General features: G+C 35.6%; 1 protein-coding gene across 2 annotated transcripts in view; it reads left to right on the top strand.

The window, feature by feature from the left end:
* The window catches only part of cntn1 (contactin 1), a 74,686-nt gene that overhangs the window by 8,974 nt on the left and 43,833 nt on the right, over window positions 1–21,879 (top strand). The window contains exon 2 of one of the 2 annotated variants that reach the window (XM_002932811.5): window positions 17,797–17,889. The exons of the other annotated variant lie outside the window; for it this stretch is intronic. The gene's annotated coding sequence lies outside the window, so the exon portion shown is untranslated. The remainder of the gene's footprint in view (window positions 1–17,796; window positions 17,890–21,879) is intronic. 2 annotated transcript variants of the gene reach the window in all.

Below are 21,879 nucleotides of genomic sequence, written 5' to 3'. Positions count from 1 at the left end.
ATATGTAATCGCAAGATAAATAACGACAATAAAATTGATTCTTAATTCAGACAATTTTGTGAATCGATACATTTTTTTTTGTTTTTTCGGCCTTTTGTGAATCAGCCCCATGTTCTCATGCTTCCAAGATAAAAAGTTGGTTCTAGAATAGATTAACTTCATTGGACAGCAAAGGCATACTTTTTTTGTCAGTTCTAAAATGAAGTTATGGACATATGGGAAGATTTTACTTGCTTAGGGGTTTATTTATTATGCTGTGTACAAACAAAATTTGCAGAAAAAAACAGTGTAAAAAGCTATATAAAAGAAATGGAGAAGTTTGCCGTCTGAACACCAGATTTTATGCCCTTATTTTACATGAGTTCCAGTGAAAGAAGAAACGTGTAAAAAAAATATGCCGATTTTACGCCAGTTTTTACATGACGAACCCTGGTGATGTGTGGTGAAATTTGTTGCCGTTTTTTACACAGCATAATAAATAGGCCCCATAATGTTTTATTTTAGAATATAGGGGAATTGTATTTTTGCATACCATGTAAAACAGGGAATGAGTTTGATAAGGATTTGTTTATTCTAATCGTTGCAGTAGCTGTTAGTTTCATGAAACATTGCCAGCATTTTTTGGCTTAGTCAGTTTGACTATCTCAAGAATATCCATAATTTTCTCTAAGCCTCAGTGGAGAGCAACAGAAAGCATTTTTCTGTTTTATGCAGAGGATCACCAGAAATGTCTCATACAAAATGTTTCTTAGCAAGCTGAGAGGAAACCCATTTACAATTATAAATTTAATGTGATAGTTCTCCATTATCTTTACCCGATTCAGATCAATACTTAGAAGCAACATTTTTCCTTCAGAGCAGAATGCTGGGTCTTTCCCATGTTTAAGTATGTCAGTAATGTGGGAATTCAGTGAAGTGTAAGTGTGCAAAGGACATTTACATTGCATATTGTATCTGTAGCCATATACAGTATGTACTCATAGGCTTTTGCCAAGTGGAAATGGCAGAATAGTATTCCATGAACTATATTCATATTCAGAATTCAGTTAATTTAGGAGGACCAGCCTCATACCTATCATCTTCACCTATGTTCTTGTGCAGGAACTCAAGCAAATGTACTTGTATAGAGAGTGTAACCAAAACTTACTTAATTGGAACACAATGCCTGTCTTTTTCTTGGGAGTAATATGAGAGCAAAAATAATTCTCTCTGCTGTACAAATTGTTACTTGGGAAAAAACTTTTTTTAAAATGTATCAGTGTTTCTATGTTTGACACTGGTAATAAAGAAACAAGGGTTTTGGAAGAGTAGATAATAAGTAGGCTTATTCTTCCAGATTATTTGGAGGTGGGTATATTTGAAGCTATTAAAATGGATTACAGTTTTAGACTGTCTGGGCCAGTTAATCCATTTATCTTAAAAGCCCTATAGATAACTTACTCCAGTAGGACCTTTAGATAGACGTTTCCTATACATCTCCTAAGTTGCTAGAAAGAGGATCTAAGGCTATAATGTTGTTACTTATCCTTTTAGCACTTAAACAGAATATTTACCGTAATCTTTGTTTGCCATTGGGAACAGTTCTATACAAAATATATAAAGGCAAAAGGAACCACTTTTTGGAAATCCTAAAGATATTATTTTTTTATATGTGAGGAATACCCTGTTAAAAGCAAAGGGACAGATTTATCAAAGCACGAGTTCGAATCCTGAATGGGAAAATTTGTATTGGAAATTAAAATTTCTGAAGATCGCAAATATCACGAAAATGCTTATTAAAAAATCGTATTAGTCACGATAATATCGTATTGGCAATCCGAAAGTCACAAAATTTTTGTACTGAACGATTGTAAACAGCGGCAAAACCGATACGATTTTTTCGCGGTAAAAATAAGGAAAAGTCGCGCAAGCGGCGAGAAACTTGCGAAAGCGACTAAAACGTTGCGCAAGTGTCGGAAAAGTCACACAAGCGGTGAAAAAGTCGCGAAAAATTTGATTGGACCGATCGAATGAACGCTCAGAGTGTTCGTGGATAAGTAAATGTGCCCTAAAGTGTGCAATAGGTGTGGACGCCTGTGGAAAGAATAATGGTATTTAGATATGCATCCAGGATAGCTGCATACTTGGCTCTGTAAGTGTACTGTATATGAACTTTAATGTTCATATTTAAAACTTATACAAAACATGTTTTCACATTCTCCCTAACAACATTAACAAAAATTGACAAGGTCATGTTATAATCATGTGATCTACTGTACGTGAGGGCATAATGAGTGAAATTATGCAAACTGCCACTGAAATTATTGAACCCAACACTTGATGGTTTTTAAATTAGCCCCTTAGACATTTCTAACATTTAAAAATGTAATTTCTTGTAAATATACTTTTGAAGTGTCCTAAGGAATTCTACATAGTTCACAATTTCAGGGGTAGTCAGCAATATAATGGAAAGGGGAAGCTTTTATTTTTTTGTTCCATAATGCAGCATGGCACATCCCAAGCAAATTATATGATACGCTTGAGGTCTCTGTACAGAGTAACCCATGTTTGTATGTTTTACTGGATATTTTTACAAACATAATACATTTGGTTCAAATATTTGTTATTCATATTCTTATTTCAATCTTATTGCTTACATCTGCTACTAAAGGTAGCCATTCAGTTTTGCTAAAATGTATTTTGTAGTGTATTGAACAGCTTTAAATTTGACCAAATCCTGTTTCACACTTGCTGTGCTATCAGTCAACTACAGTTCCATTTCACACGGATGCTTCTTACAGTTTTATTGCAGAGCTCAGTAGCTATTTTCATTATATTTTGCCCTAGTTATAAATAGTCAATTGGATATTATAACCTTTGTGCAAACAGTGGTATACCATATTACGAAATCAATAGTAATCGTTGAATTCATCGGACTGTACTGCTGTACACATAGTGGATGGCAGTGTTCCTCCTGGGAGCTACCCATGGACTCAAATACCTCAAGAACTATTATTACTTGCTTATTTTGTGTTTATCTTTTAACCATTTGCCCTAGAGATGCAAATTGTTGGCATTAGTGTTATTCATTTTTGTCCTGCCAGCAAGATCCCCTCTTAAGATTTCTGCAATAGTAATATCATAAGATCCATGATTTGAAGTTTTATCTATTTAATTTCTTACAGCAACTTTCAATATACAGTTTATGTTGACTATAGGTTGTAAGGTCAGGTATCACACCTATATTACATTATTATACTGTTCTTCCTAGAATGTAAGCTCTAATATGCCTATTAGACTATTCAACACAAACCTTTATTCACTCAGGTGCAAGGAACGTTTGTCACTTCAGAATGCATTAGCTTAACAAATGAGAAACTTTCATCATATTAGCTCTGTGTTAAATAAATAAGCCGTGGGAAAATTCCATGGACGTCACTCATTATAGAGGAGCCCTGTATGGGAAAGTAGGTCACTTTGTTCAAGTTTATATTTAGCTAGCAATGCTGACTAAAAAAAAGTCCCTAACACCTTGTATTTACATACAAATATGCACATCAGTGTTTTTTCTTCTGCTGTTCTATATGTACTGTTAACCTTTCCTGTTGAAAAATTGTTCAAATAAATTATTCATATACCAGCCCTTAGGTAACCAATTTAAACAATTTGCCTACATGTTGTTTTAGGTGTTAGGTTGCAACCTGGTCTGTAAAAGTAAAACTTGATTCCAATGTTAATAATATTGAAGACAATTCTCCGAGGGAGGCTGGTATATTTACCCACCTTCTTACCCCTACTAAAATATATTGAACTCAGAAATTGGCATCCTTGTGAGCAAAACTTGTATGTATATATGATACATAAATAAATATTTATTATATTAGGAGAGGTGAGTAATTTGAATTCAACTTCAAGCAGAGATGCTCCAAATCCACTACATAACTAGAGGGCACAAATGACATTCTAATTGTTCCTTCACTAGAGATATGTCCATGTTGGGGCACGCATATGCAGATACGTGTGCATAATTGTGTAGGATCAGTTAAGAACCTTAAGTGTTTTAATGAGTTGACATCTTCATCAAAGCATTACAGCTTTTTCAGATGTGCCAGTTAGACGGAATTGGTTCATCTTCTTTTAGAAGTGAAATATAAATGTTTTATTGTCAAAGTTCATTCGAAGTACTCAGCTGTAACACCCTACTGATTTGTTAACCAAGCTTTGTTTTATTGAATGTTATTTCAGAAATAACCCTGGAAGAAAAAATTGTACATTGGGATGGATTATTAAGACTGATACAGAGGCAACATGGTTTATTAAATTCATACACAATTATACATAAATGGCCTTATGCATTTCATGCCTCCCAGGGCACTTAATCAAAGGTTTTAGGTCTGGAGGTGGGTTAGCAAGTTGGGTTGCAGGTATAACTCTGCAGATTGGTTAGCGGATAAGAGCGAGTAAAAGTGGTAACACCAATGCTGACATATTTAAAAAGATTGTGTGCACCATAAAAATCAGTGTACCACCCATTTCCTGTATAGTGCTGTCTGCATCTCGTCCCTATCCTAGAAGTTCAGATACAGCTTAGTGTTATCCCCATCAACAAGTAAGTGTCAATGGAGAGACATGTTCTAGAATTAATTTGACTGTTTTTCTGCTGTTGCTCATTAGGCTACTAGCTGGCAGCAGCTCATGGCATGAAAAAAACTAAATTGTAAGGATTTTATTAGAATTAGAGGTTTTTCACTGAAACTACATTCTCACAATGATTATAATTACTGCTGCTATTTCTGCTAAAAGTCATTTATTTATAACAATTTCAGTTCAATTAATAAAAAATATTTGTTGGTAAATAAATGGCAAAGACAACTCATCATGATTGCAGTAGTTAACAGGAGAGATTCATTTTCTGTTAAAAAAATAAAAAAAATACTGGGAAAATGTAACAGTGACTTTGTTCCATAAACAGCAAGCAAACACGAATAACAACTGTATGTAAGCAAGACCCAGAGTTCTGCTGTTTGTAATCCATTAAATCTGTTGAAATATGCAAGCTGCCAGGTAACCATAGCAGAGCCTAGTAATGTCACAACTTGGGCTCATCCCAAAGCCTCTTCTGATTTATAGTAAGAGAAAAACTGTTTCGCTGCACGGAAGAAAAAAATATGTTCTACCCAATAATCAGTTTAAATTAGAAACATGAAAAGATTAAAACAAGCTTTCTTTTTACACAAACACTAATGATTTTAACTGAGATTAATTAAATGTAGTAGTCAACAACATATGGAATTAATTTTACGTCATCACCCATCCTTACCAACAGACTGAACAGTTTTTATAGTTTATCTAAATACTGTATGCTCAGTATCAAACTGCATTATGTGGGGGAGGTAAGGGGTCATAGGGCTCAGCTTCAGGTTAGATATCCTTAGTGAGGAGCCAGGGTCAGACAGTGGGGTACAGGGCCCTGCACCCCCCAAGGTGCCCCCGCCAGCCGCAGGGGGATTGTTTTACCACTTAGGGTTAAGTACAATCTATTTTTTATTATTATAGAGAAAAAGAAAATCATTTTGAAAAATATGAATTATTTGCTTGCAGCGAAATCTATAGGAGATGACCTTCCTGTAACTCTGAATAACAGGTTTTCAGAGTTTTCTGAATAACAGGTTTCCAGATAAGAGATACCATTCCTGTAGTAATATGTTTCTGACATTAATGGTAGTGTGGCTTTAGCTTCTTGAGTTTGACAAACTCAAAAATGATCAAATAGGGATACCACCTTTTTTTATGATTATACAGGCCTTTTATGCCAGTCTTTGGGTCAGGGGATCAGTTGGGGATGTCACATGGGGCGGGGAAATGGTTAAAGTGGGCAGGGAAATGGATGGCGTATTGGTGGGTCCAGCCTTTTAAGTAGTAATCTGTCAGTGGAGATATATACCCATATACCTTTTAATACATTCTTTCAAAAAGCTATTTGCAAACAGGTAGTATAGGGCAAACTTGTGCACTCATATTCAGTGGAAAGGTAGAACTTCCTTGCAATATTCTGTCAAATTATTTGTTTTTGGAAATATCTGCTTGCATACTTTAAAAAAATGGCTTGCATGTTATTCAAGATTAGGGTGTTCTACAGTACTTGTTGTACCAAATCTATTTATTCTATTTATGTATACCTATATATACCTATAGCAGAGAACAGGATGGATTTTTCCTGTTGTAGTTGAATAGCTGATCTTGTCCCAACGCCTCCACCCTCCCACCAGTGCTGCAGTCTGTATGAGTGACATTCTTACTTGCATTCATCATATTTTATTATAGTGTAGCAAATATGAATAATATTAGTTATCAGGTTGTTTATTAGAAGAAATTAACTCTTGTTTTGTGGATAAACCTCTTGCATGTTGCTTTTGTAAAATCAAAGCCATCTATTTTCCTAAATGGTTATTTTAATCATTGTTATTACAAAATTGCACACCATACCTTGAAACATGGTAAAAATGCTGCATAGTAAAGAGGTTGTACAATAACAGCATTTTCATAAAGAAACTGCAAATACCTGGGCTGATAGCAAAATTCAAAAGGATTTATGTTTGCTTTCGTGATCATACAATCTAACCAGCCGTAATAGTATTACCCCGCAGGCTCATACTTTGTGCTTCAATCCGCTTTAGGCTTTTATAATGAGCTTGTTCTTATTGTAAGAGTGCACTTGGTAGTCTTAACTAGTTTACAGGCTAAAAGCACTCTGACCTATTTAAAGGGAAAATATATATATTTGTGAGCAGGATTTAACATTATATTTTTCTATAAAAAATCATTCAAATGCACAGTATAGCAGAGACTGACATTTTATCATACAATTTTATTCATTAAAAGGAGCCATACTACTTTCTCTGTTTTGGTACTTTTAAATAACATCCAAAGGCAACGAGTTATCACTGCAAAAACAGCAGACTTCTTCCTCAGCTTAACCAAGCAATACATTTAAAGCTAGATATGGGAGGACTTTTTCATTGAAAAATGTAAAAGAGAACAAAAAATATTTGGAAGGATCCTGGAAACAATAAAACTGTCCGGATAGTCTACAGAACATGTTACAGCAGGTTCTTGCATGTACAAAGTAACAATATGTCCTGTAAAAAAATATTTCTAGAACCATTTCTAGTAATATGCAAGTAGCAAATATAATTTGACACAATTGTCTTAGTGTATGTGTAAGAATATATTTGTCTATGATGGTATTTATATAGTGTTAGTGAAGATTAATTTGCTTGACAAACCCTAATAGAAATTAATTTGGAATGAAATCTTAGGATGACAGGTCCCCTATAACCCATCTATTTAATCTTTCCCTCTCAATTAGAATATTTCCTTTATCAATAAAAAATACAGTTAGTTTGTAAAAATCCTGATCTTGGTAAGCTCCATTCCATTTTAAGCAATTAGTATTTAGTTTTAAGCATGACAATGTTTCACTAAAACTTAAACAAGGATAACTAAGGTCTAATCAGCAAAGGCCAAAAATCTCTTCACTCTACTAAATCTACTAATACTCCTATATCTCTTGGCAGCGTTTGACAGCATTGATCACTCTCTCTTCCTTCTGTATCTCTGTTCTCTTTGCCTGTGAAACTGCCCTCTCCTGGTTTTTCCCTTCTTTTTCAAATAATTCTTTCAGTGTTTCATACAGTGGAGAATTATTTCTCTCTTGCTACCTGTATGCTAAAAATACCTAGGCAATACCCAGATTTATCTCTTTCCCAATCTCAACCCAGAGCTCTTGACTGAGGTCTCTTGTCATTGTCACCCATTTCTACCCTGAGGTCCTACCGCTACTGTAAATTAAACCTCTTGAAAATGAATATGGTTCTTTTTTTCCCATTGAACACCCACAACATCCCAGAAATGTCTATTACCATTAACTACTCCACTATCACCCAATCTCTTGGAATTATTCTTGATTCTGCTATGTTCTTTACTCCTTATATCCAATCAATAAACAAAATCATGTCACTTTAAATTTATAAATATTTACAAAATATCATTATTCATCATCCAAGATGCCAACATTCTGATTTGCATATGATGTACATAACTGCTCTCTGTTAATTGTCTATGAAGATTCCTGTTTAACCAGGTCATGATATACAGTATCTAGTAGAAATAGGTCTAAAGCACATGGACTTTCTTAGGTTTTCTGAAAACCTTTCACCACTCATATAAGTGGCTTATTCAGTTTAACTTAGGAAATTCCTTAACACTCAGGTGAACTGAAGAAGCCACTTGGATGAGTGGAGAAAGGTTTTCAAGAAAACTCAGTATCTCTGGTAATGGTCTTACCATGCAGAGACTGTCACACTTCTAGTCCAAACTAAATGCTGCTTCTAGGCTCATACACCTCAACAGCTGCTCCTCCTCTGCAATCGCACCTCCTGCACTGGCTTCCGCTACATTTCAGAATAATATTTAAACTAATGCCTCAACCAATGACATTAAAATCGATTCACAACTCTTCTTAACCCTATATCTCAGATCTTCAAGTACTTAACTAATTGCCTGTTATGCTTTACTCCTTAACACATTATTCATTCTGAATAGCCCGATTCATGTGAATTGGGTTTTTCTTTTCCCCAACCAAAAAATGAAAAGCTCAGCAGGTTTTAGGTGCCGAGCTTTTATTTTGGGGAAACTCGTGTTGGTTTTGGAGTAAGAATACTTGAGCCCGAAGGCACAAGTTTTCATAAATGTGCACCTTTATGTCTCAGATTATGTCTTAGATTATAAAGTCCCTTGGACAGGGCCCTCTTTAACTCTTGTATCGGTTATTGGTAGTAGTTTTGCATGTCATCTGTATGTTCAATATATAAACTTTTTATTTATAGTACAGGGCTGTGGAATATGTTGGCTCTTTTATATGTATTAATAATAATTACAAACTTAGGAGGGTAGTCCTACAACTACAGAGCAATCAATAGAGGAATCCATGGTTACAGAGATCACAAACTAGCTTTCTTGCTGTTCTACATGCAAAGAAAAATCTGCTAAAATAAATGTCTGGGTCCTGACATCTCTCCTGCTTCTCATGTGGCTGGTCCATATTTGTTCAGCCTTATAAAATTAATATTTTGTTTACACCATCACACTGTCACAGTGCTTAAACGGGCCTGCAGAACAACCAGTCAGTTTAGTATAATACAAAAGACTATTGTATCAGTTATCGGTCATTGTTTTTTGTATGTAATCTGTATGTTTAATATATACCCCCATATGTTGTGCTGTAAAATGTATTGGTGCTCTATAAATGTGTGATTATAATTATGTAATTCTGCCCAATTTGCTTTTGATCTGGTAACAACCTATTGATCTGCAGGCTTTGTTTGATGTTTTTAATTCATAGATTTTATTATTGTAGTCATTACATTCTTCAATTTTTTTTCTGATACATATACATAATTACTGTGATAGTAAAATAAGAAATCTAAGACATTGCACAGATGTTACAAAAGGTCATTTGTTCTTTATCTAAACAGACAATTGTATGAGAAAAACTGTGCCAGTCAGTACAAGCAATAAAATGCTGAGTGCTCAAGTGATTTGCCTATTCTTCTTGCTGAATTAATTACTATAACTAAAATGACAACATGCCCATTTTTAAATATTCACCTCTCTAGTTATGGAATACATTTTTTAGTATAGGTATGGAATATAATTTTGGAGATCAAGAGACAAGTGGGAGGACCCTATCCAGCAGAATTTACAATGTTAGTATGTTATCAAGAACCCTAAAACAACTTCTGGATAATTTTCTATGATCCCAGCGATAGAGTACTAAGAGTTGCAAAAGCTCACTTTAAAACCACTTGTGCCTGCAGTCTAGAGTCTAGCTGCATTCAGCACCTAGCACCTTTTCACATCTGAATGACAAGTTAAGGGGTATGGAGGAAGCCTAGCCTACCTGCCTCCCTTAGCTCACCCCTCACAAATACAGTTATAAAGCACTGCTCCATTCATGAGGGAAAATTCAGAGTGATGTCACAACATAAGAAAAACTTAGATTGCAACTGATTTTGCCCTTTGTACTCTGCTTGGCACTCGGAAAAATTAGTTTAATTGCCTTGCAAGTTCGGTTCAGTCCAGTCTGGTAGAACTTTTTGCTTTAATTCTCTTTAATTAATAATTTCTGCTTTAATTAATAAAACAGTCATCTCCACCCCTCCTTTTCCTGGTTTCTGTGTGCCAAACCGATATTTAAGGGGACCATACAATATACTCTCTGATGCTACATTCACCAGAAGGTGCTTCCAGAGGATATTAGGTCCTGCATTGAGGTTAGAGTAAAGTCAGATCATAGCTTTATAATAATCAGAGTTCCACAGCAGTTGTTCTTCCTGACAAAAACGCTTGCACCATATAGTAAATATGTATCTAAACATAAAAGTAGAAAAAAAAAAAAAGAAGTAACTCAAGATGTTCACGGTAGGAGTGCAATTGTACAAGGTACAAGAAGCCCCAATACTTAATTAAGGCTTGCTATTGGCAGGAGGCAAATACAGAATTCCTTTGCACCTTTGTTATATCCTAATATACAATTACAGGTTCTGTACAGGCCTTAAAGCTGGCCATACACACACCGATAATATTGTACGAAACCTTGTTTCGTACGATATTCGGTGCGTGTATGGCAAGTCGGCGAGTCGACCGGTATCGCAGGAGGCTGCTGATATGGGTCGACTCGCCGATCGGCCAGGTCAAAAGATTTTGATCGGGCGCCATAGAAGGCGCCTGAGCAAAATCTGCTGTCAGGGTGAATCGGCAGAAGGAGGTAGAAATCCTATTGTTTCTACCTCTTTATCTGCCGATTCAGCCCTGAAGGTTAGTGGCGGGTCTGACGATCTTTCGTACGACCAATGGTCGCACGAAAGATCGCAGATCGCCACGTGTGTGGCCACCTTTAGAAGCACAACTTTGCACCCTTGGTTCCACACTTGATCCTAGTCTCATTCACTCATCTATGCAAAACAATTTAATATAGTTTAGTCAAGGGGAGTACTTAATTAGGAAGTTGCTAGTCTTAAATTGATAGATTATAGATTGAAGGTACAAGGGAAATGGAATGTCAAATTAGTATACCTTATCACCTACAATCTCTTCAGTTGTTAGACAAGTTGCTACAGTCTGGGTGTAAGAATAATGTTTTTGGTCAAAACATTACAAACACCCAGCAACAGTGATAGAAGCTTTTGATGGGGTACTATAGGCAGACTCAATAAAGAGGCTAAACGTTCAGCATTGGCTGTAGGCCTAGATGAATCTAAACAAAAAAATAAAGGACAGGCAGCATGATGGAGCAGGACAAAAGATTTAAGTAGCAAACTGTAGGGTATATGCAGCCTGGGAGACTCGCCAATGCCAACTAACTCAGTTTATAAAAAGAATTAATCTCTCCCCACAGGGACAATTCAAGTATATGAGAAACAGGGCAACAGGAATGGTCTATGAGTGGACAGAGAAATGTCATTGTAAAATGAGGTAATATCTATACAGGGTCATTTACCAAAACGGGGTAGAGAACAAAGTACAAAGAAATGACACAAAGTACCATTTTGTTCTGCATTTTGTACTGTGTTCCATTCAACCCCTAATTATGGATCATTGAGAGTGTTCAGTGGGGAGTTGGGAAGCAAGGGGTTCCCTGTAGTAACGTCTACTTATGGCAGGTGTTTAGTACAGTGTTTCCTTGTGCCCCTGTGAACTGTGCTTTGCACCTTGTTCTGGGTGCATCAATTGCTAGCAGAGAAATTTGTAATTCTGCTCCAAAAAGCATGTGCTGACTGATTTAAAGAAAATTGGATTTTACTTTTCGGTCTGTGCTATGGATGACTGGAAAAGACAGGTAAGATGGCAGTGTGGTGCTGTGATAGATTGCCTGGGCTGGTGCATTTTTTCTAAAATGGAAGACTAGCCCAAGCAAAATACTTACCAGTTCAATCAGCTGAGGGATGCATATTGCCACCCACCTGGGAATTTGGGTTTTCCTGTCCTTTAAAGGATACTTATAAATTCTATACACAATAGCAGTTCATTAGAGAAACTGAAATGCAGTTTTATTTCATATAATAAATAAATGTGTAAACGTATATGCTCTATCTCGCCTGGATATGAATACTAAAGAATTTATATGCATACACTTTACTGGAATTGAATGAAAAGGACATATTGTTTTATTGTTTTTAATAATGGCTTCTTGAGAAATGTGGCATCTGAAAATATTGCAGTGATTTTGTAAGTGTTATGTGCTATTTAAGCTGTTATGCCTCTATTTTTTTTTAATTTCCTTTTTCTGGAAGTTGTGCTGAAGGCTAGATCATATTGCCTACTGAGTACTCTATACGTGTTTCCTATTTTGGTTAAAATTGCTTTGCAGGTTGTATTCAATTTTCTTCCCAGTGTGTCTTTATTTCATTGCGCACGCTACTTGCTTTTAAGTACTCAAAGTGAGTGATGTAACATTCTAAAGTTAATATTTTTAGCCTTATTCTTTGTATTGTTCTGCTTTATAATCCAATGTATGGCATGTTCTGGAACAAAAAATCTATGCATCTCAATTTCCATCTACTTCATTTCTGAAAAAATAACACACCAGATGCAATAAGAGGCATAAATTAGTTACACAGTTATTTATCCTGACACAATGGTAGTGTTCCGTTTTGCTTAGCATTTCTTTTGTGACTCTTAATCCATAGGCTCTAACTCTTATTTACTTCAACAACCAGAAATATTTAAAAAGATATCACACATTATAATATAATTGCCATAGCTGAATTTTAAAGCTATGGTGGTGCCCTCTTTAATAGGCAACACTTGAAGGTTTTATGTTCTCAAACTTATTAGTGTTCATGTCTATATTTGAAATAAAAGCAATTTTATTTTACAACAAAGGTACAGATTTCTATCTATCTGGGAGATGTTTGATCTAGTAAAAAGTGACTTCTACTTGCACCTGGGAAACCAGCCTGAGGATTACACTGACTAATGCTTATTGCGAGCTGTGAAGGTTGTAATACCTGACTTAGGTACTGCTTCTAAAATAAAATTCTTATAATAATCTTTGTATTAATTAATTCTATTCACTTTTATTGACTTTGTCAGAGTTAAAAGGTTGTTGTTGTGCTTCAGTGTATGAGTTTTCCAAGCATTTCAGTGACTTACACTCCTGTTACAGGAAAGGATTTGTAATATATTGACTCTGGTATGTTTGTGTTGTCTATGTGTTCTCTAAGCCACTGTACCACAAGCTGTTGCATGAGCACCTATAGAGATGATTTTTTTTAAAACCCTAAATCCATCTGTACATGATGCTGGTCCTCCGCTGATGACTTTTTTCCATTAAACCCTTTTTGTAGGAGGGCTGTACTTGCTAATGATACAGCACAAACCACAGTTTTGCCTTAAAATCTGTCTCTGCAAGCTGTTCTGCACAATTAAAGTGTGCTTTTACTGACACCAAGCCATAGCACTGAATCTTGTGAGTCTTTTTACCATGAATGTGGAAAAAGTCTGGTTGAATTCTTTGGAAATCACCACACTTGGAGAACCTTAATATTCTAAGTCAGAGAAGGATTTTAAGTCATTCGTGCAACAAGCCGAGAATCAACATAGCATTCCCAGCCTCAGGACAATTGTCTAATGCTTACACTAATGTTTATATCATCATATTTTAATTTAGATAATTCTTGGGTATTCAGTTGGAAATTTGTTAGGATACACAATTACTATTGTTATGATTGGTTAGTACATATATAGAATCATCTGTTTCAGGGTTACATTTATAGGAGAAGGGGCTCTTATTTAACTATCCATTTTTGATATAAAGCTGCCTAATATCTTATAGATTGATTTCTAGCACAGTATGCTGATGCTTATTTAAGATAATATGATGAGCATCTCCTTATCAAGAATTTGCAGAACTTTCCAATCCAGCACATGATGCTCTTATAACATCATTTCTTATCTTTATCTACCTCATCACTAAGCAATATTGAATATACTTGGGCTAAAGCAACTGGTTATATAAAATATGGGCAGAAGGCTAATGGGCCTGGCCTACAGGACCAAACCCTTCCATAACAGCATCCCCCTTTGGAGATAAACATCTCCACTAACATGTTCCTGAGGAAGACTCCTATAGTATTGATGGCAATGGCATGGGACCTACTTTCTGAAACTGGATTATGACACGCTCTTATATTTGCGCAGGCTGAGAGCCAAGGAATCCTCAGCATATGTTACCTACCTCATTTCTGTCAACATTTCTGGCATACTGATCCTCACTGACAGGTATTTGAGCACATAAATGCACACACCAACAGAAATAGAAAGACCATATGAATGATTAACTGTATAATACTTCCTCAGAAATCTCCAAACCAACTAGTTAGGATCCACTTAGTTAGTGTGGCCCTTAAGTGAGTTACCAACTCCTGGATCTTATTTATATGCCCTTGTGTGTTGTGGTGATCAGAAACATATTTGCCACACTCTTGAGCCAGCAGGAAATCAGGAGCCATTCTATTTTATAGGAAAGCTATGTAAATCAATATAGATAAGGCTGTACCAATAAGAGTGGAGTAATCTGTAGTTAAACTATATGTTTGTTAGTTAAAACACATTCTTCCTAAACCTGTGAAAAAGCATGTTTGATAAAATTACAATATACAAAAGCCTAGTAAATTGTATTTACTTAGGGCAGATTTGGATAGGTATTGAAATATACAAAACAACTGAACTTTAATGGCAATGATTATTGTGTAAAATCAAAAGTTATGCAGTTATTAAAAAAAGCATTAAAATCAAGTGATTTTTTTACACATCAAACTTTTTTACACAAGTTTCTTTGTACCATTGACTTTGAGTAATGCCAGGTCCATATTGATGTAAAGCAATAGAAAAGATCTTTGTTGCAAAGTTCACCTTCACAAAAAGTAGTACATCACAAATCTTTTCACAAATCTTTTCTCCCTACCATGTATGCCAGCAGCTACTCAGTTTGCCATATTGCTATGTAAACTTTTGATACATTATCTGATAGATTGCTCAATATCTTCAACCCCAACTGAGCATGACCTTCAAGTTTTAATAAAATCTTTAAAGGCTATATTACACAAGATTTTGATCAGATTTTGTGGGTCAGATTTTAAGTGTCCCACAAAATCTTGTCATACAACAGCAAGCACAGCATGAGATTTTGTAGTATCCTACAAAATCGGAACACTTCTGCAGTAATGTAATTTGATAAAGTAGGATGGTGTATTATGTTCATGCATCGATATCGAACAGTTAAGTAGGACTCATTTACATCTGTAAGTGCAGTCTCAGCAGTCAGTTGTAACACCACTTTCATTAAAGGTACTTGTGTCAAAATGCACTTTTTGCACTTCTGTTCAGTTGCACTGGGCTCCGCTGATTCATTTCTGCCTTATGTTCTGAATTGTGCCTCCTTTGAACCTACTGCAACAGAGACAAGAGAGACACAAAGGCAAGAGACATCTGCGCCCGATTCTTTAGGCACAAGTGAACTGTACATTTTGACATTGGCCAAAAGGGAATCCTGAAACTACTGACTGGTAAGAAGGTGGCAGTAGCTCCAGTGTTCCCTTCTCGGCCAGCAGCAATTGGGGCAGCTCACTTACGCCTAAAGAATTGAATGTAGACGTCTCTTGCACGCCAAACACTGGAAATAATGCCTGCCATACTGCCATGTAGTCCTATCCAATTTGTGACAAAATGCACATGCTTGCTGTGATTTTGGCAGCTGCACTAAGTGCTTTGCCCCCTTGTGACTCCAGTGACGCTTAACTTCTGGGGGAAAAAAAACTTGACGATTGTGTTTAAAATTGCACTTTACTAACTCCATTTGGGAACATACATTTTCAATGAGAAAAAGATCTCAAGGTCCACAAGTACAGTTGCAGCCCCCGCACTTTCCCAGCAGAAACTACTTTCATTAAAGGTACTTAAGTCAAAATGCACTCCTTACATTTCCATATGGTTGTGCTTGGCACTGCTAATTACTTCCTACCTTCCATTCTAAATTGAGCTCTGCTGAATCTATTAATGCAGAGAAACTCTGACGAAACCACCACCTCCGGACCAGGCAATAGCTATAGGGTTCCTTCAACACCCTGCATCAATTTGTGCATTTCAGTTGCACCAAAAGAATATGACTCGCATGTCAGGAGCATCACTCACAATTGCGTCAGGAGCATCACTTCTTTGTAGCCGCAATGACACTGGAATTCTGGGAAAAAACACTTCATTGTGGGGGGATTGAGCTTAAAATTGCATTTTGCTCACTGGACTCGCAGGCACACATGAGCCCTAAGGTTTTTCAGGCACTATAAGATTGAATGCAGCATTCCCTTTCAACAGGTGTGTCATGTCAGATGGCAAATCTTTCATGTAGTCTACACATAAGACTTTTCTATAAGTATATTCTTATATTTTTTATAATTCTTTTTTTGACCCATACAAATGCATCTGACTTGTAGGATGCAGTCTGTTGGTCCGTCAGCATTCTATCAAATCTCTGTGTAGTTTAGCTCAAAAAAAGCAACCATTACAATTAATTTATGAACTGGCATTATCTAAAGCTGCAGTTCATAAAATATAAAAGCAAAAAAAATGGGGAAAAAGGCTGTACTTCTTCTTTATATTAAAAACAGTCCTTTATTTGTCAGTTAAAAATGTTAGTTATAGCTTTGGGGTCCAGAAGCCCTCATGTGCTTCAGGTATAAACCCTTGATTATAGGCTATAGGCTCACATTTTTGAGAATTATACATTTTGTGAAAGTGGACTGCTCCTTTTTTGGGCTGTCCAATGATTACACCTAGATTTCAGTCCTAGGAAAAAGCTAAAGGAACCCTGTTATACTTGTACTGAATTATTCCTGTGACAGCGATACATTACTTTACAAGAACACAGCTTTAGAAATATGCCATTTATTTTTCACTGTTTTTTGGCATAAAATACTTTACACACCTGTATAAATATACCCCTAGGTATCATAATTTATAACCGATACATATTTATGTGAAATGATTCATTGCAACTTTTTTCTAATTTATTAAATACATTTAGGGGCAGGTTTATCAAAATGTGAGTTTAGAACTTAATACATAAAATCTCATCCACGTTCTATTAATTTCTATGGGATTTTTAGAAGCAAGTTCAACTTTCACCCATCTATAAATACACTAAAAATTCCATAGGAATGAATAGAACGTGGGTTGTATGTATTAAGTTCTAAACTCACATTTTGATACATCTGCCCCTTAATGTATTGAAACTTATAGATTGTAATAAATTACACTTTTAAATATTTCCATTCCCAAAAGCTGTGTTTTGCTTGACTCAGCAGGTATGGTTCCTGGGTTGAGCTTAGCAACTGCAAAATAATTTTTGCTCTCTAAAAGAAGCTTTTGCTGTTCTTTCTGGGATCAATAATCCATTACTTGATGTAGCAGCTGCTCCAGGGAGTGCAGGAAGATTTGAATGCATTGAATTATGCATGCTGCTCTCTCTCTTAGGGTGATGGAAATGACTGGTGAGATTTTCTGCATAAAGTAACTGCAGGCAGACTTTTCTTATCTTCTTTAGAATTGAGGTGGCTCAGAAGGCTTGAATAAAATCCACAGAATGCCTTGTTTGAATGCAAGGCAGATATGGTTAGCTGGAGGTTTATGGAAAATCTATTTACACAAGCAATGATTTCCTTTGGTCACGTCATGTGATTTCCCTTTTCTCTGCTGCAGGAATTACTATGTGGAACATTTTGATGAGACCAGGTTCTATATGCTTTACAAGATCCCAGTAACCAGGCTTTGCACTTGTAATCACCACTGAAGGTAGGAAGCTCAATTTCACTTTGTTGTGGTGCCACTGAATGGAGAAATGCTGATAGAAATGTCAGCTGTTCAGATTTCTGTACACAAATGCAGACGCAGGGCTATTTGATATCCGTTATTGAATGTAAAGCATTATGCAGTACATAAAAAGGCTGTAGCATTATTTTACTGTTGTTATCTGTACTAAACTGCTTGTAATCCTTATATACTCACATGGTTATTGTGCTCACACTTATGAGTAGAGACTTCTTAAAAGGATGGTATGATATACATTTATAATGTATTTGATAACATTCAAGCTTAGTAATGCTGCATTATATTTTATACAAAAATGTTTATTCTAGGGTTAATTTTCTCCTGTCACTGTCTATTTCTTGGGCATTAATGTATAACACAAAGCTTTAATGATGATAACACCTCGTTAATGGTCACAAATAACCAGATAATCCAAATAATCACCCAAATTTATAATGCATTCCAATTGTGGAATTACACAGATGTGCCAGAAATGCGCTACATTATGTTAGGAAATAACACCCCCTTCCTTTGTACAGAATTCTGTGATATGTTTTCAAGTAGTTTTTGAAATAAAGAAGCAAGCATTTGCAATGTAGGAATCTGTGACAAATATTAATGTTGATAATACAAACAAAATAGGAATACATGGTATTATAAGCAGTAGGTTAGGTTTACAGAAATCATAAGGCTCATTTTTTCCTGTTGGTGTCATCTTGGAGACCTGTGTGTCCTATTCATTAGGTGCAACTGCATTAAGGTGATTGACACAGGCTGCTGTTGGAACCCTGGAGCTTCTTTCCGGTTTCTTTCTGGTTTCAGTTGTAGGTTCAGTTCCCCTGCATCAAAAGCTGCAACTACGCTAATGAAGCATAGCCTTAAGTGCAGCTATAAGAAAGTGAAAGGAGAGCACAATTACATTATTAAATGGGATTTTATTGTTCAACCATGCCACAAATGCTCTTGTGATCATATATAACCCCTATAAAGGGGATGTGAACCGAAATAAAATGTTCCATAATAAAAGCAAATTTAATTTTAAGCAACTTTTTAATGTACATTTATTACACTTTTTATTAATAACTTTACTTGCAATTGAAAGTGGTATCTATTTTCCCTGTGCTACTCTGTACTGTTTGATCTAACTACTTATTCCTTTCAAACAATGCTGAAATCCCCTCTCACCAATGGGCATATTTACTAAAGGGTGAAAATAAAAGTTTAACTTCTTTCACCAAAAATGAAAATTTTTAAAATCGCCAAAACTTTGCATTGAAAACAAATTCTCTTCACATTGGTGGAAATTCACGTTCACATATCTTCTGCATGTGAAATTCCTCTAGAGAATTTCTGCCAATTTACTAAAAGCACAAGAATTAATTTTCACCAAGAGAAATTTCTACAGGTTGATCTGGCAAATTGCCATTATACAGATAGAGCTGCCATGTTTACATCTCATTATCTGGGTCACCACCTTCATGCTAATATCTCTCATAAAATTTGTGCTATCTATTTTCTAGTGATTTTTTCATTTGTATGGAAGATATAACGTAAATTTTCACAGAGAATTTATGCCAGGAGAAAATTTGCCACATTTGTATTATAACAGCTTTCTTACTATACTTAAATACTTAAATAGGACATGTGTCATAAAAATAGGCCCGACAAAGCTAGGAGAAAATTCATACTCTCTCATACTCTCATATTCGGGCATATTTATCAGACAGTAAAACTAGAGCCACAGTTCACAACAGTGAAATTTTATCAATCTCAGTTTATTTCTGTAGGATTTTAGAGGCATATTAATCATGTGGCGAACTCTCACTTTTGCCCCTTGGTAGATGGGTAGAATGTCCTACATTCTGTGACAGAAATGTGCTAAGTATTGTTGGAAAATCACTCTTGGCTCAAGGAAAGCTAACATAAATGTGATCACAACCTCAGATGTTAAGAATGGCAAAGGAGCTTTTGTATAAGCATACAGAACCTGCAGAAAGTATATTAACTGTGTTTCATATTCCATGTATTAGAAGCAATATCCAAGAAAACATTGGTCCTTTAGTGTAGGATTAAATAAAAAAATGTAAGATTTTGTATAAAGAAGGGAAAAAACACAGGATTATGACATTATTGAGTAGGAGTATCTGGCCTAGCATCTCAAGCTGTCACTGAATCTCAAGATCTCAGCAAAGTATAAAAATACATTGCTCTTACAAGAATGTGTTGCAAAAGCAAGACAGAAAGTGTCATACAATGCATATCATGTTTCATGGGGCTTTGTGGAAATACAATGATTTCTCCCGAGTTTAATTCCATCTTTAACTTTGAGGATAATGCCTTAAGATGCCCATACATGTTTAGATTTTAGCCTTACAACAGACGTTCAGATATAGATCATACGTTTTAATGCATTAATCTAAAAGTAACATTCAGATTGTAATTGTAGGATTAAAGTCCTAAAATTTGGACAAGGCCCTGACCATTAATAATTGCCAGGCAACAATTGTACAAACGTTATGGCCCGGAAATACATTGTAGGTCAGCCAAGATACACAATACAAATTAAACACCACTGTAACTACTTATTGCTACTTTGTATTTGTCTAATGGATGTAATAAGAGGTGTTTTTTATTATTATTATAAGGGTACCCTTAATTTGTTACCCCTAGATAGGAAGTAAACTGCTTCTCTTGTGACATCACATCCCTATGCTTCTTCACCCCCCTTTTTAAAATATGCCCCATAGTGTGATGCAGCAGGCAAATCTCAGGTTGCCCAATTTGGAACAAAAGGCAATGCTTACTTATTATAACCTGTATACATGTGAAAAAAAATAATATAAACATTTTGCCGAAGGAATGAGCATCATTTCAGTTGTGAGAAATATGACTTTGAAAATCTTCTTTATTAGAAATGTGTTTTAATATCTGTGCGGCAGATCAGTTTAAAGCACTGTAAACTACATTTCCTGCCTTTTACTATATTGGTTTGGTTGCTGGAGCAAAAATGCATTTTGCAATTCTTCATACTACTTCAATGTACTGTACTACTTTTAGCTTTACAGCCATTCAGCAATGACTGAAATCGTACTGTTATCCTGGATTCCTGCCTATAGAATGTACCCTGCTATGTTTTTCAGATGTTTTTATGTTTGCTCTTATGTTAGGATTTATGACCCCAGCCCACCCCGATATGCCCTCTATCCAATCTGATCCACTGATATGCCACAAACCCCAAATCTGACTCATTGCTTTTCCCATACTTTCTACTTTATTATTTTTATTATTCAATCTACATTTGTCTTAGCTAATGTGCTAAAAATATAATAATAGTTATAATTTAATTGTGGTAGACAAGTTTGTGGCTCATTTATTAACACTGTGCAAATTTGCCTATGGGCAGTAACACATAGTAACCAATGAGTGACTGGCTTTTTTCAGCCAGCTGCTTGTTGAACAATGAAGGTAACGCTTTGATTAATTGCCAAAGGTTACTGCCCATAGGCAAATTTGCCCAGCATTGATAAATGACCCCTGGCTCTAAGGCATACCCACGAGCATCTTGCTACCACAGCAGAGCATACTGAGATGATAAATAGAACCTCAAGCAAGTTTGGAAAAATATTTTAGTAAATGCAATTTTTAACTCATGTAATTTTAGTGGTTTGCCAACAATATTTTCTATTTTTTTTTGTTACAAGAAAATTCATAGACTCCAGTTAATTCCACCCTAGCTATATTCTTATTTATTCCATTCAAGGATATACATTGTTCTGAAAAAGCTGATGGAAAATGATGTGTCTATACTGTATTTCTAGCAAGTAACTTTTTTTGGTAAGCTTCGGTAAGGCTGTGACATTTCCCTAATTGGCTTACATGCTATAATGGGATTGTTCTGTTTCTCATCTGATACAAGCAAGGTCTTATGTGGTAGCAAAGGCTTCCAGGAGCATTTGCACCAAACTGTATATCTAA

Source organism: Xenopus tropicalis, chromosome 3 (assembly GCF_000004195.4).
Source record: "Xenopus tropicalis strain Nigerian chromosome 3, UCB_Xtro_10.0, whole genome shotgun sequence".
NCBI lineage: Eukaryota > Metazoa > Chordata > Amphibia > Anura > Pipidae > Xenopus > Xenopus tropicalis.
Note: the sequence above shows the minus strand (reverse complement) of the source record. Positions and strands in the feature narration are given on the sequence as shown.